Source organism: Equus caballus, chromosome 14 (genome assembly GCF_041296265.1).
Source record: "Equus caballus isolate H_3958 breed thoroughbred chromosome 14, TB-T2T, whole genome shotgun sequence".
NCBI lineage: Eukaryota > Metazoa > Chordata > Mammalia > Perissodactyla > Equidae > Equus > Equus caballus.
In genome coordinates, this window is record NC_091697.1 from 101516143 (window position 1) to 101533474 (window position 17332).

The window sequence follows — 17332 nt, forward strand, 5'->3', positions numbered from 1 at the left end:
GCCCTGATGAGGCTCCAGCCCGACATCTGCAAATCACATCCACGGGGAAAATGTGACTCACTCGGGTTACTGTGTTAAGCTTCCACGGGTATTGTTCAGGGAGTAGATGTTGTCTTTGGGCCAAATCACTTGAAATCATCATGACATCAGCCCTGTCCCTAAAAAACTGACTATGCCCCTCCAGGAAGCAGGGAGAGGGTGGGCTCTGGACACAAGATTACGCTAAGAAAGGCCACTTTCCTAGCCCTCCTGAGGAATCGGAGATAAGGCAGTCAACGAACGCAGTGGAGCACCTGGCATACAGTAGAGAACAGTAAAGGGTGAGCAACCAGTTACAGCAGTCTCATAAGTAACCCAATACTGCATGAAACAGCTAAGGCGACTCAACTCCTGTGCAACGAGGAGAGACACAAGCAAACCATAGTTTAAGCTGCAGATCGTAAGTGTATGAAATTCTTGCTCCCCACTCCCTTTCTTGGCTGCATCTGACATCACTAATTGGCCACTGCATGTCTGCAGATGACCCTGATGCAACCCCAGAATCCTTCACCACTCAGTTTAAACAGCTACTGATGATCAATCCAAGAGGCCAATTGCCATGAAACTGTTGGGCATTCCCAGTATAAAGCTTTCAGTAACCAAATCAATTCATGCATGGCGCTTGGTCAAACACTCAGATCACATCATTGCAGTTGGCATCTTCCTCCTTCTCATCTTCATCACCAATGTCATCATTGTACTTGTCATCACAAAGCTAGTTTGAGCGATATTCATCGAAAAGCACTTCAGTCTTGACGTGGCACTCCATCAGGGTTGCGGGGGCCCTTCATTCTATCCTTCATGTTTTGATCTTGGTGGCTAAGCCTGTTTCTAATGCTTTCAGCATACTCTTTTCCTTTATTGTCGCTCCACTTCCAGTCACAGCTGAATATGTTTCAAAAAGAGAAAGAAGCCACGTGCCTTGTACATTTTGGCATCCCTTACAGTAGTAGGATGATACCGTGAATTCAGATCTGAGTATTATTGAATTCATGAGAACAGACTACTCACAACGAGGTGGAGTCTAGAAGAAACAGCTGGTAGGAAGAAGTTCTATAAGAAATTGCAAAGGAACTTGGGCAAAGAGAAGAGAAAAGTTAAAGGGAGGCTCCTGTAGGAAGAGTGACATGCTCTACTGAAGGAGGACCATATCCGATACAGAAAGGAGTTCATTATCTTTTGATCTCTCCTTGGCCCCTTTGTGCAGCAGCTTGGAAAGGACCACTTACCCAGGTCCAAGGTGTCCTCCTCCCATTGGTTTGGTGACCTCAGTCCTGGGAAGCTGGGCTGCTCCAAAAAGTCAGCAGCAAGGTGTGCAGAGGAGAGATCAGGCTCCTGAGGGGCTTTCAGTGTTTCTGGCCCTCAAACAAACAGGGGACCCAGCCCCCACCTCCCCTAGTGCCGCCTCTCCTAAGGCAGCTTAGCAGTCCTTAGATAACGCAGCTGCCAAAGCTGGTGGGCCTGAGACATGGCCACTGCCCTCCTGAAGGAGACTCATAGGAATCCACTCCCATGGCAGTCAGATGAAGACATCCTACCCTAGGCTCATACCAAGGCTTCTCCAGTATATAAGTCAGAAGAGAACATGTTGCTAAGGTGTGGGTGGAGGGTGCACGTAGGGCAAGGTGAAACTTCTTTAAAAATTACTTTTAACTGAATAGAATAAAAACCCTAAATTGATTGTAAGTCATCACTTCTAATTACCCCATGAATTCAGTGCCGGAGAGAAGTAATTGACCTAGTCAAATTAGAGAAACCCAAAAGGCCTCCATCCACCAGCAAACAGGCTCCCCTCTACGGAAATTAGCAAACTCACCACTAAGCCCTCCAGCCGCTTCCCACTGGACCCCAAGCTAACATGAAGTGAACCACCAGGAGTGCCGACTCCTTGTGCTGCAGGTGTGTGTGCACGTGGTGGGCAGCTTGGGCTAACACAGAACTGAAGGAATAGTACAAGGCTCCCCTTCAGATGCACCTGTCATCGTTTGGTCTCAGCAACCACTGTGGCCAGCAAAGATACCCAGGGCAGTAAGTCGCTAAAGCCAGAAAAACCAGACAGACCAGAAGTTATCCAGTTTCAAGAGTAGCATGAGGAGACCGACCAAAAACAGGCCATGAGTAGACTTCCACTGAATATCTAAGGTCCTTGCCCTGCTATCTGAAAGATGATGTGAAGGAGGGGTTGGAAGCCCTGAGCTTGCTCAAGAGCTGCCCAATGTGGGTGTGGAACTCAGACTCTGAAATCCTAGGCCAAAAGGCACTAGTGACCCGCAACTCCAGCTTCATCAGTCTTTGAGTTCTAGATGTGGTGGAAATCAAGGCTTGAGGTGCAATAAGAAAGGAACTAAAATGATCGCCTGTCTTACAACTGGTCCAAGATCCTTCCTTATATTTATGTTCTGGATGTGGGGAGGACAGATGTAGGGGACAGAAGGGAGGGATGAAGCTGATGAGAAGGGGATGGAAATGCAATGAACCTTTCCTTACTCCAGAGCAAAGGGAGTTTGGCTCTGTAATTAGCTCTACTACCCTGAGCAAAACAAGTCAAGTCATCCCAACACAGCTGGGATGTGTACTTTCCCAGTATAGTAGTGCTGCACCATATCTGACGTTGTCATCCTCTGTTAATCTCCTCTGATTCCTCAGGAGCATCAGAGCGCCCGGGTAGGTGGACACTCCCACCTCTTAAGGAAATCCTTGTCTCCGTGTCCCTGACTAGGTGCATTTGACTACTCACATTTTCTGACCCCGATGCTCTGTGACGTCCTGCCCTGAGGGAAGCCTTCCCTAATTTTCCTCAGCCTCCCCATCCATCCAGCTAGTGTGCCTCTCTTCGGTGCTCTGTAACATCTTGCCCACTGTGTCCCAGTCCATTAGACTGTGAGATTACTAAGGACAGAAGCTTTATCTTGTTTCTGACATGCCCCCAGGGTCTAGATCAGGGCTGGCCTGCTGCATGGTTCATTAAACACTTCTGGAAGGGAAAAGGGGAATTGAATGACCAATTTGCCCAGGTTTGCTGGGCCTTTCCTGGTTTTAGCATTGAAAGTCCTGTGTCCTGCAAAACCCCTCAGACTTGGGCAAACAGAGACAGTTGGTCACCCTGCCAGAAAGGAAAGAGGAAGGAAGACAAGAAAGACGGAGGAAGCAGTGAATTAAAGTAGGTCCAAGTGGGCCTGGGGCAGAACCCTTGTGCTCTGACCTGCTGGCAGGAGGAGCAGCCTGCCTTCCTGCTGAGGTGGTGGCAGCTGAGTAACAGGTGAGCCATTGGGGGCTGCAGGGACCTTCAATGAGCTCATCCTACGAAGGAGCAAAGAGACGATGGGCCAGACTTGATCCAGTCATAACCAAATTCTGAAAATAGAATTATATTCATTCAGGGAGCATCTGAGCATCTACCGTTTGTCAGGTTCTGTGCTAGATACGGAGAATACAGAATAGATGAGGACAGGTCCTGCCCTCCAGGAGCCAGAGGAAGCAGGACATGCTGAGGACAAGTCCCGTGTGCTTCCTGTTTCATCATGTAGTTGAAGCTCCGCACACATAGTTGATGCTCATAAACGCCATGGGCAGTTTGTCTGCCAGGTTGGCACACGTGCTGTCTACCTTGGGAATCCTACAGGATAGCGTTGCAACCTCTGTTATAGGCCTTCACCACACATTCCCTCGTCTGTAAAACCCATAGAGTAAGAGGGCTGTTGGTTGGTTGGTTTTTAAGCAACATGTAGGCCTTTTCAGAGGTCTGTTAAAAGGATCATCAGGCTCCTGGCTTAAATTAGACTTGACATCATGGCCAGGCGGATGCAAGGTTGCCAGGACCTGCTGGGGGCCAGACACCGGCAGGAGGCCCCAGGAAGAGAAGGATCTGGGGTTTCTGTTGAGCTCAGGGCAAATGGCGCTAATCTCCCAGATGCCAGCCCCGTCTGCTCCTTCCGTGGCCCTCCAAAGTGAGCTGCCTCAGGGCCAGTGGCCAGGCAGCTGTCTCTTGGCCCAGAGACGTGGCACAACAGGGCTGTGCCACTGGACACAAGGCAAGTGGCCTGCCCTCTTTTTGCTTCACTCTTGGTTTTCCATTCTCAGCAACAGATCATGGCCCAACAAGGACTGTTTGGGACTTTCTGTTATGGCCTACAGAACAGAGACTCAGCTAGTGGGAGTGGGGTTGCCCATCTCTCTTTTGGTTGGTTTCCAATCTATCCTTAGATTCAACTTCACAGATCTGACACTCTGTCTATTTGGCTCTTCCTAACTGCTGACTGGCTTTCTGCCCTAAGCTCCCACCCCATCCCTACCCTCTACAGCGCATTTAGAGATTGGATTGGTTCATGGAAAGAGAAATACCATCTTTCTGACTTGTTTCAGAACTCAGAAACATTGTAGGAGGTGCTTTGTTTTGTAGATCAGAGGGAAGCAGACACAGAATAGCCTCAATTAAATCAACAAGCCTATAAATGGTTTCTCTCCCTCTCCTCTTATCTATTTATAGAATTTCTCCTCCCTTGTTTCTGACCATGAGCTGGGGGTATAACAGTAAGACAGAACTTGTTATCTGACTCCTAGGAGTTGACCAGTCCTTGGAATTTATTACAATCACAAGACAAAGACTTGGAGATCAGCTTCTTAACAAGCAGGCTCATAGTTGAAGCCCTCCCTCCATCACGTGCGCACTATATCCCATATTAACAAATTATTTAAACACAGTGCCACGCCAAGAGAGGAATACCTGGGAGGGCCTGAGGGGAGAGAGGAAGAAGTAATCAGAAAGGCTTCACAGAGGAGGTGATATTCAAATTGAGATTTGAAGAATGAATAGGAGTGTACTATGCAGTTAAACTTTAACAAAAATTCTCAGCAATCCATGATCAAGATAAGTCAAAAAAATGAAAAAACAGGTTTATATTAGGGATTCAGCTTTCAGGAGAAACAGGGGTTCAGCATATATTTCATCCAGGCGGGGCCACTTCCTTCCACAGACTCACCATCGTGCACTTGGCATTCACGTGCAGACTGCCGCCCTTTGAGATGCTGTAAGACCCCATGGTCCCCAGCTGCAGGGGAGATAAAGTGAGCTAACGCTATGTAGAAAGCTTTCCTAAATTAAGGGTTAAGATAAAAAGATTTTGGCCCCATTCACAGTTAACCAGGAACTTCCTCTAGCCAAATGCCCCATTCCCCAAACCGCCTGTCTAAGAGAGGTTTTGCTGCATCTGTCTCTTTGTTTTGCTTTCTTCCCTCTGTTCGCTCCCAGGGCCTTCCTTTCACTCTGGGTTCCTGTGCTCCTGTCTCCACAGCAGCATTTTCTTCTCTTCCTCTCTCCTCTCCGCCTGCTCCGTTGTCAGTGCTTGACTCAGCCGGAGCTATGTGGGAACGGGCGCGGACTGAAGCAGTGAGCCGGGACTCTGAGGGAGAGGCATTGTCTATTTACTCTTCACATGGTAGGGTACACCTCGTTCCTCCTCAGCTGACCACTCTTGTTGAAGCTATTTTGGTGCGTGAGGCCATAATCCCAGACTCCAGATCGAGTATAGAAAGCAATGCACACAGGGTGGATGGTCAGAGAGATTTATGTTTCTGAGGGAGGAGCCTGGAACTTTGACAAGACGCAGCTGGTTGAGGGAGTGAGCTGGAAGATTCAGCCCCAGGGTGAGGAAGAAGAGGAGGAGGGGGCCTTTAAATAGCAGGTGGCTTCGCTGTTTCCATAAATGAAAATGGTACGTTTTCACTGAACACTGATTACGAAAATGGTCTTTTATTAGACAGCTGCATCGACCCATGGGACAGCCCTTGAGGCTGCGGCTGGGGAGCTTGCATGCAGTTCATAAACATGGTTGACTGCATCTCGCCACGCAGCGCCAGGAGTGTTTATTTCTTTCTGCTCAAGGGCTCTGCACAGACTCGTGGGGGTGGGAGGACAGTAATAAGCCAGGGCCTGACTTTAAACACTGCCACATTTAATTATTCTTGCGGCTTGTGTATTTATCTGAGAGTCATTCACCCTTCTTTTGAGAAGACTGAAAACAAGACACACATGTTCTGCCTTGGGGCCTGGGATGGGGCAGGGCTTGCAAAGACACCAGCAGGTCTTTTTATAAGGCAGAGCTGAATGTAAGTGCTCTTTCCTCTGTTAATTAACTGAAAAGTCCCTCTGACATAGCAGAATGGAGGGGACAGGAGACTGAAGAGGACTTCACCTCTGAGTGAATCACCTGCCATCCAGCCTGCTTGCTTCAGGAAGCTGAACCCGACGTCTCATGGCAGGTTGGAGTGGTCCCCTCCACTTGCCAACTTTGCTGGAAAACATGGCAGCCCAAGGGGGTGAGAAACCACAGTCAGGGATGAATCCAAACCTCACTGGCCAGGTCCCCATCTAGGCCAGGGGATCCGTATGATTTCCCAGAAAGGGGTAAATAATAACAGCTAATGCTTATTGAGCACATACCATGTACCAGACACAGGGCTAAACGTTCTATGTCATTTACCTCATTTAATTCTGACAACTCTGTGAAGTTCTATTTTCAGAAGAAGCCACCAAGAAGAGAGTGAAGAATGTGCTCACAGAGACACAGCTGTAAGTGGCAGAGCCGGGATTCAAACCCAGCTTGGTCAGAAGACTAACACTCTTAGCTACCCCACTCTGCTGCCTCTCTCATCCTGCATCGTGAAGGAGTTCACAACATGCCGACCCAAAATACGCCACTCTGGCATAGTGACTATTTTGAGATAAAGGCACTTTAAAAAATAGCAAATATGTGAAAAACACTCTGACGATTCTTCTTTTTCTTAAAAGCAGGAGATAAATTCCCATATGAAAGATGTCTTCTCTACACCAGAAGGAAAGTAACGTTCTTATCATCCAGGATAAGTTGAGATCAAGAGAATTCTATACAAACAGACCTTGTTAAAATCATTCTTATCTTCCTTCGGCCTCCCCGCAGAGTGGTGGCTTTTCTACCATTGCCTCTCTTTGTTCAATATACCATAAAAGCAAGTAGGTTTTGCTCTTTCTTTGGGTCTTCATTCCTTACGGGTTCTCCCGTGTCACCTAAAACTTATATTAAATAAATTTGTATGTTTTTCTCCTGTTGATCTGTCTTCTGTCCATCTAATTCTCAGGCCCAGCCAAAAAGACCCCCGAGAGCGTAAGGGTAGAGCCAGCCTCCCCTGCACCTGCTCCCTCCTAAATGCACCTGTGCTCCTCCCTCATTTTACCCGCTCAGCTGTCTTCCCACATGGGGATGCGGCATTGCAGGGCTGTCTCTTGCTGTACCTGTCAGATTTCCTTGGTCAAATTTGCTTAGCATGGGACTTTCTCCTAAGACGCATCAGGGGTATGACTACTTTGAAAGATGCAAGCAGAAGTTGTCTGCAATCCGTCTGCTAGGTAATGGGAATGGATGCTTACAAGCTACCTGGTGGAACCGCCTTCTTCAGAAACCTGAGAGGGCAAGGAGGCCATAAAGGGAGTCAAGACCCGGTCTAATCTAAGTGCCTCCAAGAGAGAGCATGTGTCAAGAGGCACACCATTCAAGAAGTATCCTACAGAAGGAAGGCCTCTCTCAAATGTACATTTTGTAAAGCCATTTCAGCCAAATGAGGAAAATTGATTTCTCAACACGGAAAGATAGTTTTGACAGCAGCGCTGGAAAAAACATCGGGTCTTGGATGCTCCATCAAATAAATCAACTCGGAGGCTCAGCTGGATTCCTCAAGCAAAGAATATGCAGCTTCTAAACCCTTTCTTCTCCCCCTAGAGGGATGGCAGGCGGACAGACACCCCCTGTCCCAGGGGCAGCCCTCCCAGGCATCTTGCCTTGTGTCCGTTCCCTGGTGGGAGCAGAAGGCAGCACACTCACTTCCCAGATGGTGGGTTTGGGAATGCAGGGGATGGCTGCTCCCCTAGCCCTTTCCTGATTGCCTGGCTTTGGCTTGGGGATGAGAGTGGAGGCTGCTGCTCTGAGAAACGCATTTGCCCTTCAGTTGCAAAACATCTCCGAATGATGGATGAGCCAGTCCCAGAGAAGCAGCAGTAAGTCACCAGCACCTGAAATGCAGCCACCTAGAAGAAAACATTTCTCCCTTTCAGAAGCTCCAGGCCACATGCACAGTAATTAGGACAGGAATAAAAGAGGATCAGATTCCGTTGCAGTGGTAGGGACTCGAGGCGGGCTGACAAAGGAGTCATGGTCTCACGTAACAAGATGAGAAATTTACTCACAATAAGCCTTGACCTTTCCTTTCCTCTTTGGCTGAGTGTCCCTGGTACCCGGTCCAGGCCTCAGAGGGGCCATAACTCTTTCTCAGCAGATGGCGTCCGCCAGCTTAGGAAATGAGGCGGCAGCCCTCCAGTCTGCAGGTGGAAAGGTCGCAGGCGGTGTTGGCCCAGGGCACATGCTGGCTCTGGGCAGAGCCCAGTTCAGAGCCGGCCTCTAGGGAAGCCACCAGCCTCGTTCAGGCCAGATCTCCAAACTTTATGTTCCCATTTTGTGATCTTGTGACCACAAGGTCACTTCTCTGGGCCCTTGATTTTTCTTGTATAAGAGGTAGGGGTCAGACTAAATACGTGTTTTCACACCTTTGTTAGCAGTAGAACCCATTTTATAGACTAAATACTACGAGATGCCCAACAACACGTAGAACACATACAGGTGGGGCTTCTTCAAGGGTAGGATAACACGATGGGAAGGGTTTTTATCGTTTGAATTCCAGCTCTGCCACTTACTGAGTGTGTGGCCTTGGACAAGCGACTTATCCACTAAGCCTTAATTTTCTCATCTATAAAATGGGGATTATAATAATGCCTGCTTCAGAGAGTGAGGGTAGGGATTAAAGAGCTGATGGACGTGTAGCACTTAGTCTAGAAGGGTGCGATAAGCATTTGCTCCTATTAGTCACCATTATCAGATTGTAGCAGGGTGGGGGGCCTCGACTTTCACACACTCAGTCCTTCCCCCTCCTTCTTACTGCATCCTTCTGTAGCTCTAAGGAAGCGTTGAGAGACCTCAGGGCTCTGTGGGGCCCAGCCTGAAAACCACTGGCTTAAAGAGTGTTGCCCAGACTTTCGAAGAGCAGGGTCACCTGAAGTGCTCATCAGACACCTTGGTGACCAAGCTTCAGGAGGTGTGGTTCAGGTCCCAGGGTTCTGTGCTTAACAAGGTGCTCCTTATCTTCCAGCTCTTTAGGGGGATGCCAGAAGAGGGTCCTGAAAGTCCCTTGGGCTCTAGTGCATCAGGATTCCCTGTCTTTCTCTGCCTCAGTCAGCGCCAGGACCCACACCCAGATAGACCCTGTGGGCTCGAGACCACCCGCACCTGCGCCCGGCTCTGAGGTGCCTGCGGGAACAGCTGGGCTTGCCCTCTCACTGACCTCCTGGGCTCTGGATCCTGGCCTCTGGCTCTAAACCTGTGGCCTTTGTCTGTCCTCTCAGCTTCAGCTGACTTTCCTGGCCCTGACATTCGCCCGCCTAGAACTGAGGTCTCCGCTCAACCTCTCCCTGGCCTGTCCTGTTCTGTTATTGCCAGCATCCTGGTGGGACAATTTCATGGGTGGAATCAGAGTGCGTTAGAGTAAGAAATCTAAAGAGATGCTGTTTTCTGCCTAATCTGTTTTCTCCCCATGGGTCAATTTGGCTGCACTTTTATTTTGAAATCAAAGAACCTAGAAACAAATGAGCAAACACCTTATTATTGAGAACCATCTGCAGAAAATCCCACGGAGCAGCTCCAAGGTCAAAGCTTATCTGTTTTGCCTCATGCACAAAACAGCCAGCACCAGGAGACCGGCAGGATGGGAAATCACAGAATCATAAGAAGTTTGGGTAAAAGGAAGCATCTTCTTTCAGTTGAATGTAAAGGTAAGAGTTCTCTCTGCAACCCCAGTCTTGAAACTACGAACATTTGTGTATTTCACAGATAGAACAACGACCATGTTGAGTTGGCTGGGGTGGTCAGGAAAAACCAACAGCAGCCCCCAAACTCATGCTCAGCTCTTTCCTTCTCTTTCATCCCAGATTTTCATTTTTTAAAAAGTGCCATCTGTTCTTTCTGTAACTTTTGCACTGGAGAAAAATAACTTCAATTCTCGAAATTGTGCATTTTCTCTCTTTCTTTCTCCCAGCCTGATTCCCTCTGTCTGCATAGGGGAAGGTAAGAGGGCAGTCAGAAGTGAGTGTCTAATAATACTGTGTGACTAACTCCCACAGGAGAGGACGAGCCAGGGTGCCAGGCTATTAAGCAGGATTATGAGTAAGACACACAGTGGGATTTGCTTTCGGTGCCCGTCGACCTTCGTGCAATGAAGGAAATGTTCTGCGCTGCCCAACAGAGCAGCCACTAGCCGCAGATGGCTAGGGAGCTCTTGAAATGTGGCTAGTGCAACCAAGGAACTGAATGTTTAAATTTATTCCATTTTAATTAATTTAAATCTAAATATAAAGTTAAATATTTAAATATGTGACACAGTTGAGGGGATTAGTGTGTGTGTGTGTGTGTCTGTGTGCATGTGTGTGTGTGTGTGTGTGTGCGCGCGCATGCTGGGGGTGGCTTCAGGGGAGGTGAACAATGCTAGGATCCTTCAGCTTCAGCTTTGACCCGCTCCCTCCTCTCGGTCCCTGGTCCTCCCACACACCACCACCGATTGCCCGAACATCTCATGAAGCAGTTGCCTCCAGCATATGGCCACATTTTAAAAAAATGATTGTAGCTTCCAGCTACTGCTGTCCTTATGTGGGCTATCCTGGTCTAACTATACTCTTCAAGATTTCTAGCATAAAAAGTTAGCTTCACTGAGGATGCTAACTCCAGTCCAAACCATTAAGCGTTTCTTTGAGCAGGAATGTGAGGTCAAGTTTCAGCCCAGATGGAAAGAATGCCACAGTCCCTAGAAATGTCTGCCAGGGCTGCAGGCGCGGGATAAGTGGTGGCACTGGGGGTGCTCGTGTTCACCAACCTCCCAGTCAATCTTCACTGGAGCTTCGCTTCACCCTCTAGGGAAGTAACTTGCACTGATCCAGTACATTCTACACAGGTACTGTTGGGCCCACGTCGTTTGATTGATTCTACAACAGGCAGCCCCTTGTTGACTTTCTCTCCCTTTTCCTCCTAATGCTGTCTGCCTCTCCAGTCCACCATCGTACCCCCAACCACAATAGCTGTGACCTTTTAAAGTCTCTTGGCAAGATACTACTCAATTACATAAATAATTCATATAACTTGATCTGTAGCTTAAAAAGACGAAACTGGGCCAGCCTTATTGAATTAGGGAGAAGAATCCACCCCCTCCCACAAGTCTGCCTTTCTGGGCTGAAAGAAAACAAAGCAATTGACTGACTTCTGTTTTTCTCCAACTCAGTATTGTACAGGGCTTCACAGTTTTTTGAAGTCCTCAGTCATCGACGATGTCATTTGATGCTCAGAACTGACACGAAAAGGACAGGTCACATTTTATAGATGAAGAAACAGAGGCCCGGGGGGACAAATGCCTTGCTGAAGGTCCTGGGGTCACGGGGTTAGTTCTCTGCTTGGAGCAGGGATCTCAGACGGAGGCGAAGGTGAGGTCCAGCACTCAGGAGCGCGTCTGCTTGAGTGGTGGAAAGGCCTGCTTGGAGATGACCCTCATGAGGGTCATTTTTGTTGACCAGAATGGGGAGAGGGCACTCATCCCTCTGGCAGGAGAACATGGGATCTATGTCACATTTTACCCTGGAGCCAACCCCACGGGTCTGTGTCCAGGTCTTCCAGCAGGCTGTTTCTGAGTGCAGGTCGTGAGGTGTGATCCAGAGCACAGGAAGTGGGTGTTCTCCACAGCTCCGTGTGGAACACTCCAGGGCTTCGGCAGGTACGGCCCCCGGGGACCAAGTACAGCTCCAGGCTTTGCCGCTCGGCACCAGCAGCTGTGAGCTCGAGGCGAGAAGCACAGTCAGGGTCTACCATCAGGACATGAGCACAAAAAGGGGCCACGCCTTTGCCCACCTTCTCCGGAAGTCTGGTAAAGGGCTCAGGATGGGGATGAAGGCTGCTCCCTGATTCCCACTTGCCACTGACATGGGACCCAGCTGCCTTGGTGACACACAGGTCCCGGTGGCCTCACAAGCAGACAGCAAAGATGGGGCTGGAGGAGAACAGAAGGACTTCAGTGGGATGGTGCGAGCTGCCACAGGCACTCCCAGAAATTTGGACCACTTGGAGGTGTAGTTGTTAGGTTATTATTGGATTATTATAGTTCATAGGACCTCTCCGTTACCAACAGGCTGGCGAGGCTTGGATTAACCAGGGCACACACTAATAAACAGAAACATGAAAATCTGAAATTCATTTTGAAACATGCTCCAAGCTCTTACCAGAGGCTCCTATGTGAGGCTGCGTAGGCTGTGTGGTCAGACCTGCAGCACAGTCTGAGGCGGAAGAAAGCCAATTAGGAAGGAAAGCAAAGCACAGCTCTTTTGTAAAATGCCCGCTTGCTTACAGGCAACGTATCTTCTGAAAGAGAAGAAAAAAAAAAAAAAGAAAACTCCTAGATGTCTCAGTAGTGGACCAAGAAGAGACCCTGGAGGACCAAGCACGCCCAAAATACATTTTTTTGGCTCTCAGCCTGATGGGAAGGAGGTCACAGCCAGAGAATGAGCCGGACCTGGGCCTTGTGCCCTTCTGGTGCCCAGCGAGCCCTCACTGTTTCCAGGAAGGCTGGCCTCTAATCACAGGATACTCGACAAACTCTCGTTAGCTGATCACCTAATTTTAAATTCTCACGCATTTACATTTTTCAAGGAAATTTGGCAAAGGAAACCAAGTGACTATTTTTGGTTTCTCTTTAGGTTACTTTATTCTGCACAATTTTGAGCCGATACAGCAAGAATATATAATTACATGTGGGGTAGCTTTAGCAACTTTATAGAAGATGAACTTCCTGTCACTGGGCTTTATGTTCTGATGCAGAAGTCATCAAAAGGAGGTGCTGGGGAACGACTCCCTGTTCTAGACATTTCACTCTCAGTCCGTATTTGATTTTCTTTTTGCCCATTTCTATGTCTTCTCCTTTTCCTGTGAGAGTTGGGGTGAGGGAGGCACAGCAGGATCTATGGCTGTTTCTCCTGACCTATGGCTGCAGTGGCTCTGGAAAATTCCTTGCCTTCGCTACAGTGAATTAAGGAACAAGAAGAAATAGTGTCAGGGTCAGACCAAGCTGAGAGCCTAGGGGGTGATGTCTGGGACTGGGAGAGGGGGAGGAGCTCTTGACTTTCTGCTACCTGGCTCTGCACTCCCCAGAATAAATGGTGCCCCATGGAGTGGAGGCCACTGCCCGGGGGAAGCAGGAGCACCCCCCTGGAAGCTGTGTCCATGGGAATTTATTGCTCTGTCTCTTCCTCACCCCCTCTGTCCTTCACCCACCTCCACATTTCAAACCTCCTCATTTTTACCTTATTCTACATATTTTTCCTTTTATTTTATAATGTTTACAAATCCTATGTTATTGTTAGCTTCACCTTCTAACATGTTTTTAACTTCTTACCTCATGGTTTTTGGGTTTCATTTTAATCACGTATAGCTTCACTTTTTATGTTTTTAATCTCTTTTTGGAGTTCAGCCGCTTATTTTAAATCTCATCTAGTTGTAGCTTTCCTTTTTAAAAAACACTCTTAATATTCTTTTTTTTGGAATTGCAGCTTTTATTCCAGCTTCCTAGATACAAAATTTCTTAAATTTTATTTTTTGAACTTGAGGCCTTTGATTGCTCTCATTTTTAAACCTAATTTATTTTAGTTGTTTTTTTCTTCCTTTATTTACGTTGAAATTTCAAACAAAGTTGTTTATTTCTAAGCTTATTTTGAAATGTCTTTTCATGTTTAAAATGTTTGGTTTTAAGCCCATCTTAATCTTTTAGCCTTTTTTTATTAGTGAAATTAAATTTTCTTTGTTAACTTTCGGTTCTTTTCATGTATTTTCTTATTTTCCGTGATTTGTTTTTCAAACGGTCAGCAGACAATGCAGCCCCAGGAGGGTTATTAGTGGGAAGCCCCATGGCTGGGTTGGAGGTCCGCCTCCCCTCCACGGTTCCTACAGTCTCCTCCCTATTCTGTAAACAGAGACACCAACCCAGTCAAGGCTGTTGGACAAGGACCCTCTCTCCAATTGGCTGGAGAGATCCGAGGGTTAAGCCCAATGCTGTGCTCAGCAGTAAATCTCATTGTGCAGGTGGCACTTTAGGAGAAATAATCCAGTGGGCCTCCAATTCTGCGTCCCCTGTGCTCTGAGGCTCTTCGGGGCCTGGCTAAGATCTGTGTCTGGCTCTAAGCTTCCTCCCTCTTCTCTGCTCTGCCAGAGGGGAACAGGACGCCATTCTGAGGAGAGTAGAGTGCCCAGGATTTCTGGGTCAACTCTGAGCCTATTGGACTGATGGGCCTCCGACACCACGCAATTTGTCTCCAAACCTTCCCTGAGTCCCTTTGGAGGAACCCCCAAGGGCAGCTGTGTCCCCCAAGATGGGATCTGCCCCACCATGGGGTCACCCAGCGCTCTGCATTCACGCCTGTGCTGGGAAAGGGAGGCTTCCTTACGCTCTTCCTGAGGGAGAGACTACAATTCACACGAGAGACTGCCTTCTCTCGTCCACATCCACCGTGCCTGGTAGTGCCCCTTGAGAATGCTCCTTTGGCTCTGTTACCAGCAAGCTCCACTCTAGTGCAGGTTACCTCGTTTGGAAATTTTACAAGCCCCCTTAATTCTAGAAACCGTTTAAACATAAACTGTCGTAGTTTGGTGGAGCTTGGCCAGCCAGATCTGGTGAGCCATCTTACCAGGAAAAGCCCAACCAAATTCCACTCTAAAAAGCTTGCCCTTAAGGCCCCATTATCTCTGAGTATCAATAAGAGAACCTGTGGAAAAGTGGAAAGGCAGGTAAGGAATACAGTGCAATTTGGGCATATTCAGGACCTGGAGTGCTGTACTTAACCTGGGTAGAAATCATCCTGCTGAGGAATGTCCATGGGATCTCCTTTGTTTTTGTACATTATTTTCTGTGGAACCAAGAGCTGAAGAAGATTTTTTTCCAGTAGCCGTGCCAGGTTCACATTTGCCACAGTCCAATCTGCTTCTGCCTGTGGTTCTGAGGGGCGAGCAAATGCTGCTCCTCCTCGGAGAAGTCTCCTGCCTCTACCCAAGTAGGGAACAGATGGGTCCGGGTGGGGATCCATGGAACTGAGGCCATAAAAAGCCTTGTCTTTCCCACAGCACTTAACACTGCCCTTCACACGGCAGGTGCTTGTTAAACTGTGTTGCATGGCCTCGAACCCCAGCCGAAGCCTTCCCTGGCTTCCTCTAGGATGGCCAGACGGAGACCAAGACGCAGCATGGCATTCACATCAGTGAAGTGTCCTGGCCTCCAGAGGATGCTCAAGGTTCCTCCACACCTGAGCACTGGGGTAGAGAGGAGAGAAGGAGGTGGAGGGAGGGACCTCATCCAGTGCGCCCTAGGCATCAGGACAAATGCTCTGCCTGCTGGCCCCCTGTGCTGTGCCTTGCCATAGTGCCACCTTGTCACTGGGGCCGTTGAGTGTGGACAGAGGTGAAGGCAGCTGTGGATGCCCCTCTGCCTGCTTTGGCTCCAGGCTCTCCAGGGGTGCCTCTCTCCTCCATCAGTGAGCCCAACACATCAGGGCACTATGTTGGGTTTGGCAGCGAAGGTTTGTGGCAACAATGAACCTACATGTGCTTGGCCTCGCCCTCCCAGGAGACTCCTGACTGGACTGGGAGGGAGGGCAGGAGGGTTGACAAGGAGTGGCAGGACGGGCGTTAAGGATCAATAGTCTTCAAATCGAGAAGAAGACCACCCACTGTACGGTGGTGTCCTACGATGTTCAGAGCTGCTGAGTCTGCTGAGAGAGGAGCGCGCTCCGACAACTCTACCAGGAGGTTCCCTGGGATAACTTTTCTGAGGACAATATGGTCTTGTGAAGCCAATGCTTTTTAAAAGTTAATATCCTGAATTCAAGGACCAATTCTTAAGTGGGAAAAAGTCACCTCTGGAGCAAAGACTTAGGTACAAGGAATTTTATCACAGTATTAGCTATAATACTAAAAACAATAAACAACCCCTCTCCTGCCCCCCCAGCTTAAACACCAAGGGGCAGAGATTAGCTAAATCCATTCTAGTGCCTTCAGAGGATGGAATATTTTTGCAGTGGTTATTTATGGGGTTTTCAATACCTGTTGACATGGGAAATGCTCTAATATAATCGTTATCTTTGAAAAACAATTGAAATTTAACATATTTCCTCATTTCTAAGATACTAACAAGGGAAAGAGACAACAGAAGCTTAGTAAAAGTCTTTTAGGAAGAAATAATAATAACACGTTAAACATACAATAATTGTAAAATACATCCAATTTAAGAAACACTACAAGGTGCCTTAGACTAGGAGAATTACAGTATGTCTCTGGGATTGCTACTGATTTTTATACCTTTTCGTATTTTCCAAATCTTTCAGTAAACATATCTGGGTTGAGGGAATGCCTGGCCCCGTGTCTGAGGTTTCCTCCACGTGAAGGCGGGTACCACTGCCGTTTCTCCCTACCCCCGACTCCCTCTGCCCAGGGAGGCTGAAGGGGTCACCAGATTGGTGGGTTTAGAAGAGACACTGGACTTGCCAGCCCCTGCCACTCCCTCTTCCTCCAGAGCACCCACCTGCCAGCCGAGGGCACAGCCTCTCGAAGGCCCCAGCTCATGGGAGGTGCACTGGAGGGGCTGAAGTTGAGGGGTTCAGTTCAGTCCTGGGATTCAATATGATGAAGCCCATTACCTGCAGATAGAAGCCCCATTCTCCAATATCACTTTGTCACTCAACAGGTCACATTTGGTTCATCCAGTGCCTACTCTTTTGTCTTCTTTCTCAGTTCAACACCCAGGCATCGAAGAGGGGTGTTATCAGACCCCCTCAAAACCTCCAACAAATAGGCTGAAGTTTGTAGTCAGGAAAAAATCGTGGCACAAAGAAATCTAGTCAAGCATAGCCAAGCCTCCTGGGGAATGATGGTTCTCACACGGTAAGCCCCATATGGGCTCTGGGGAGGGGAGGGGAAGAAGGGCATCCCAGACAGCCCTCTCTGGAGACCAGAGAACAAACGAGAACCCTAGGTCAGAGCTGCCCTCTCTCTCCTCTTCGTGCTTCAGCATCTCAGCATCTTCAGAATCTGCTTTTCCTCTTCTTGCAGCATCTCTTGGTTGCTAAGCAGATCCCTTGGGTAACTATGTGGGCATAAAACCTTAGCAGAACTGCCAGGAATCTGCTTCACCCAATTGTCAA

General features: G+C 48.3%; 2 long non-coding RNA genes across 2 annotated transcripts in view; both read left to right on the plus strand.

Moving 5' to 3' along the window:
* The first annotated feature begins 5566 nt into the window (after positions 1-5566).
* Positions 5567-7040, plus strand: LOC138917516 (uncharacterized). The gene is made up of 2 exons (XR_011425712.1): positions 5567-5750; positions 6547-7040. It is a non-coding gene; the product is annotated as an uncharacterized lncRNA (long non-coding RNA).
* A 2461-nt stretch (positions 7041-9501) lies between these two features.
* Positions 9502-17332, plus strand: part of LOC111767904 (uncharacterized) — a 34693-nt gene continuing 26862 nt past the window's right edge. Inside the window, exon 1 of the long non-coding RNA XR_011425711.1 lies at positions 9502-9889. This is a non-coding gene — a long non-coding RNA (uncharacterized lncRNA). The remainder of the gene's footprint in view (positions 9890-17332) is intronic.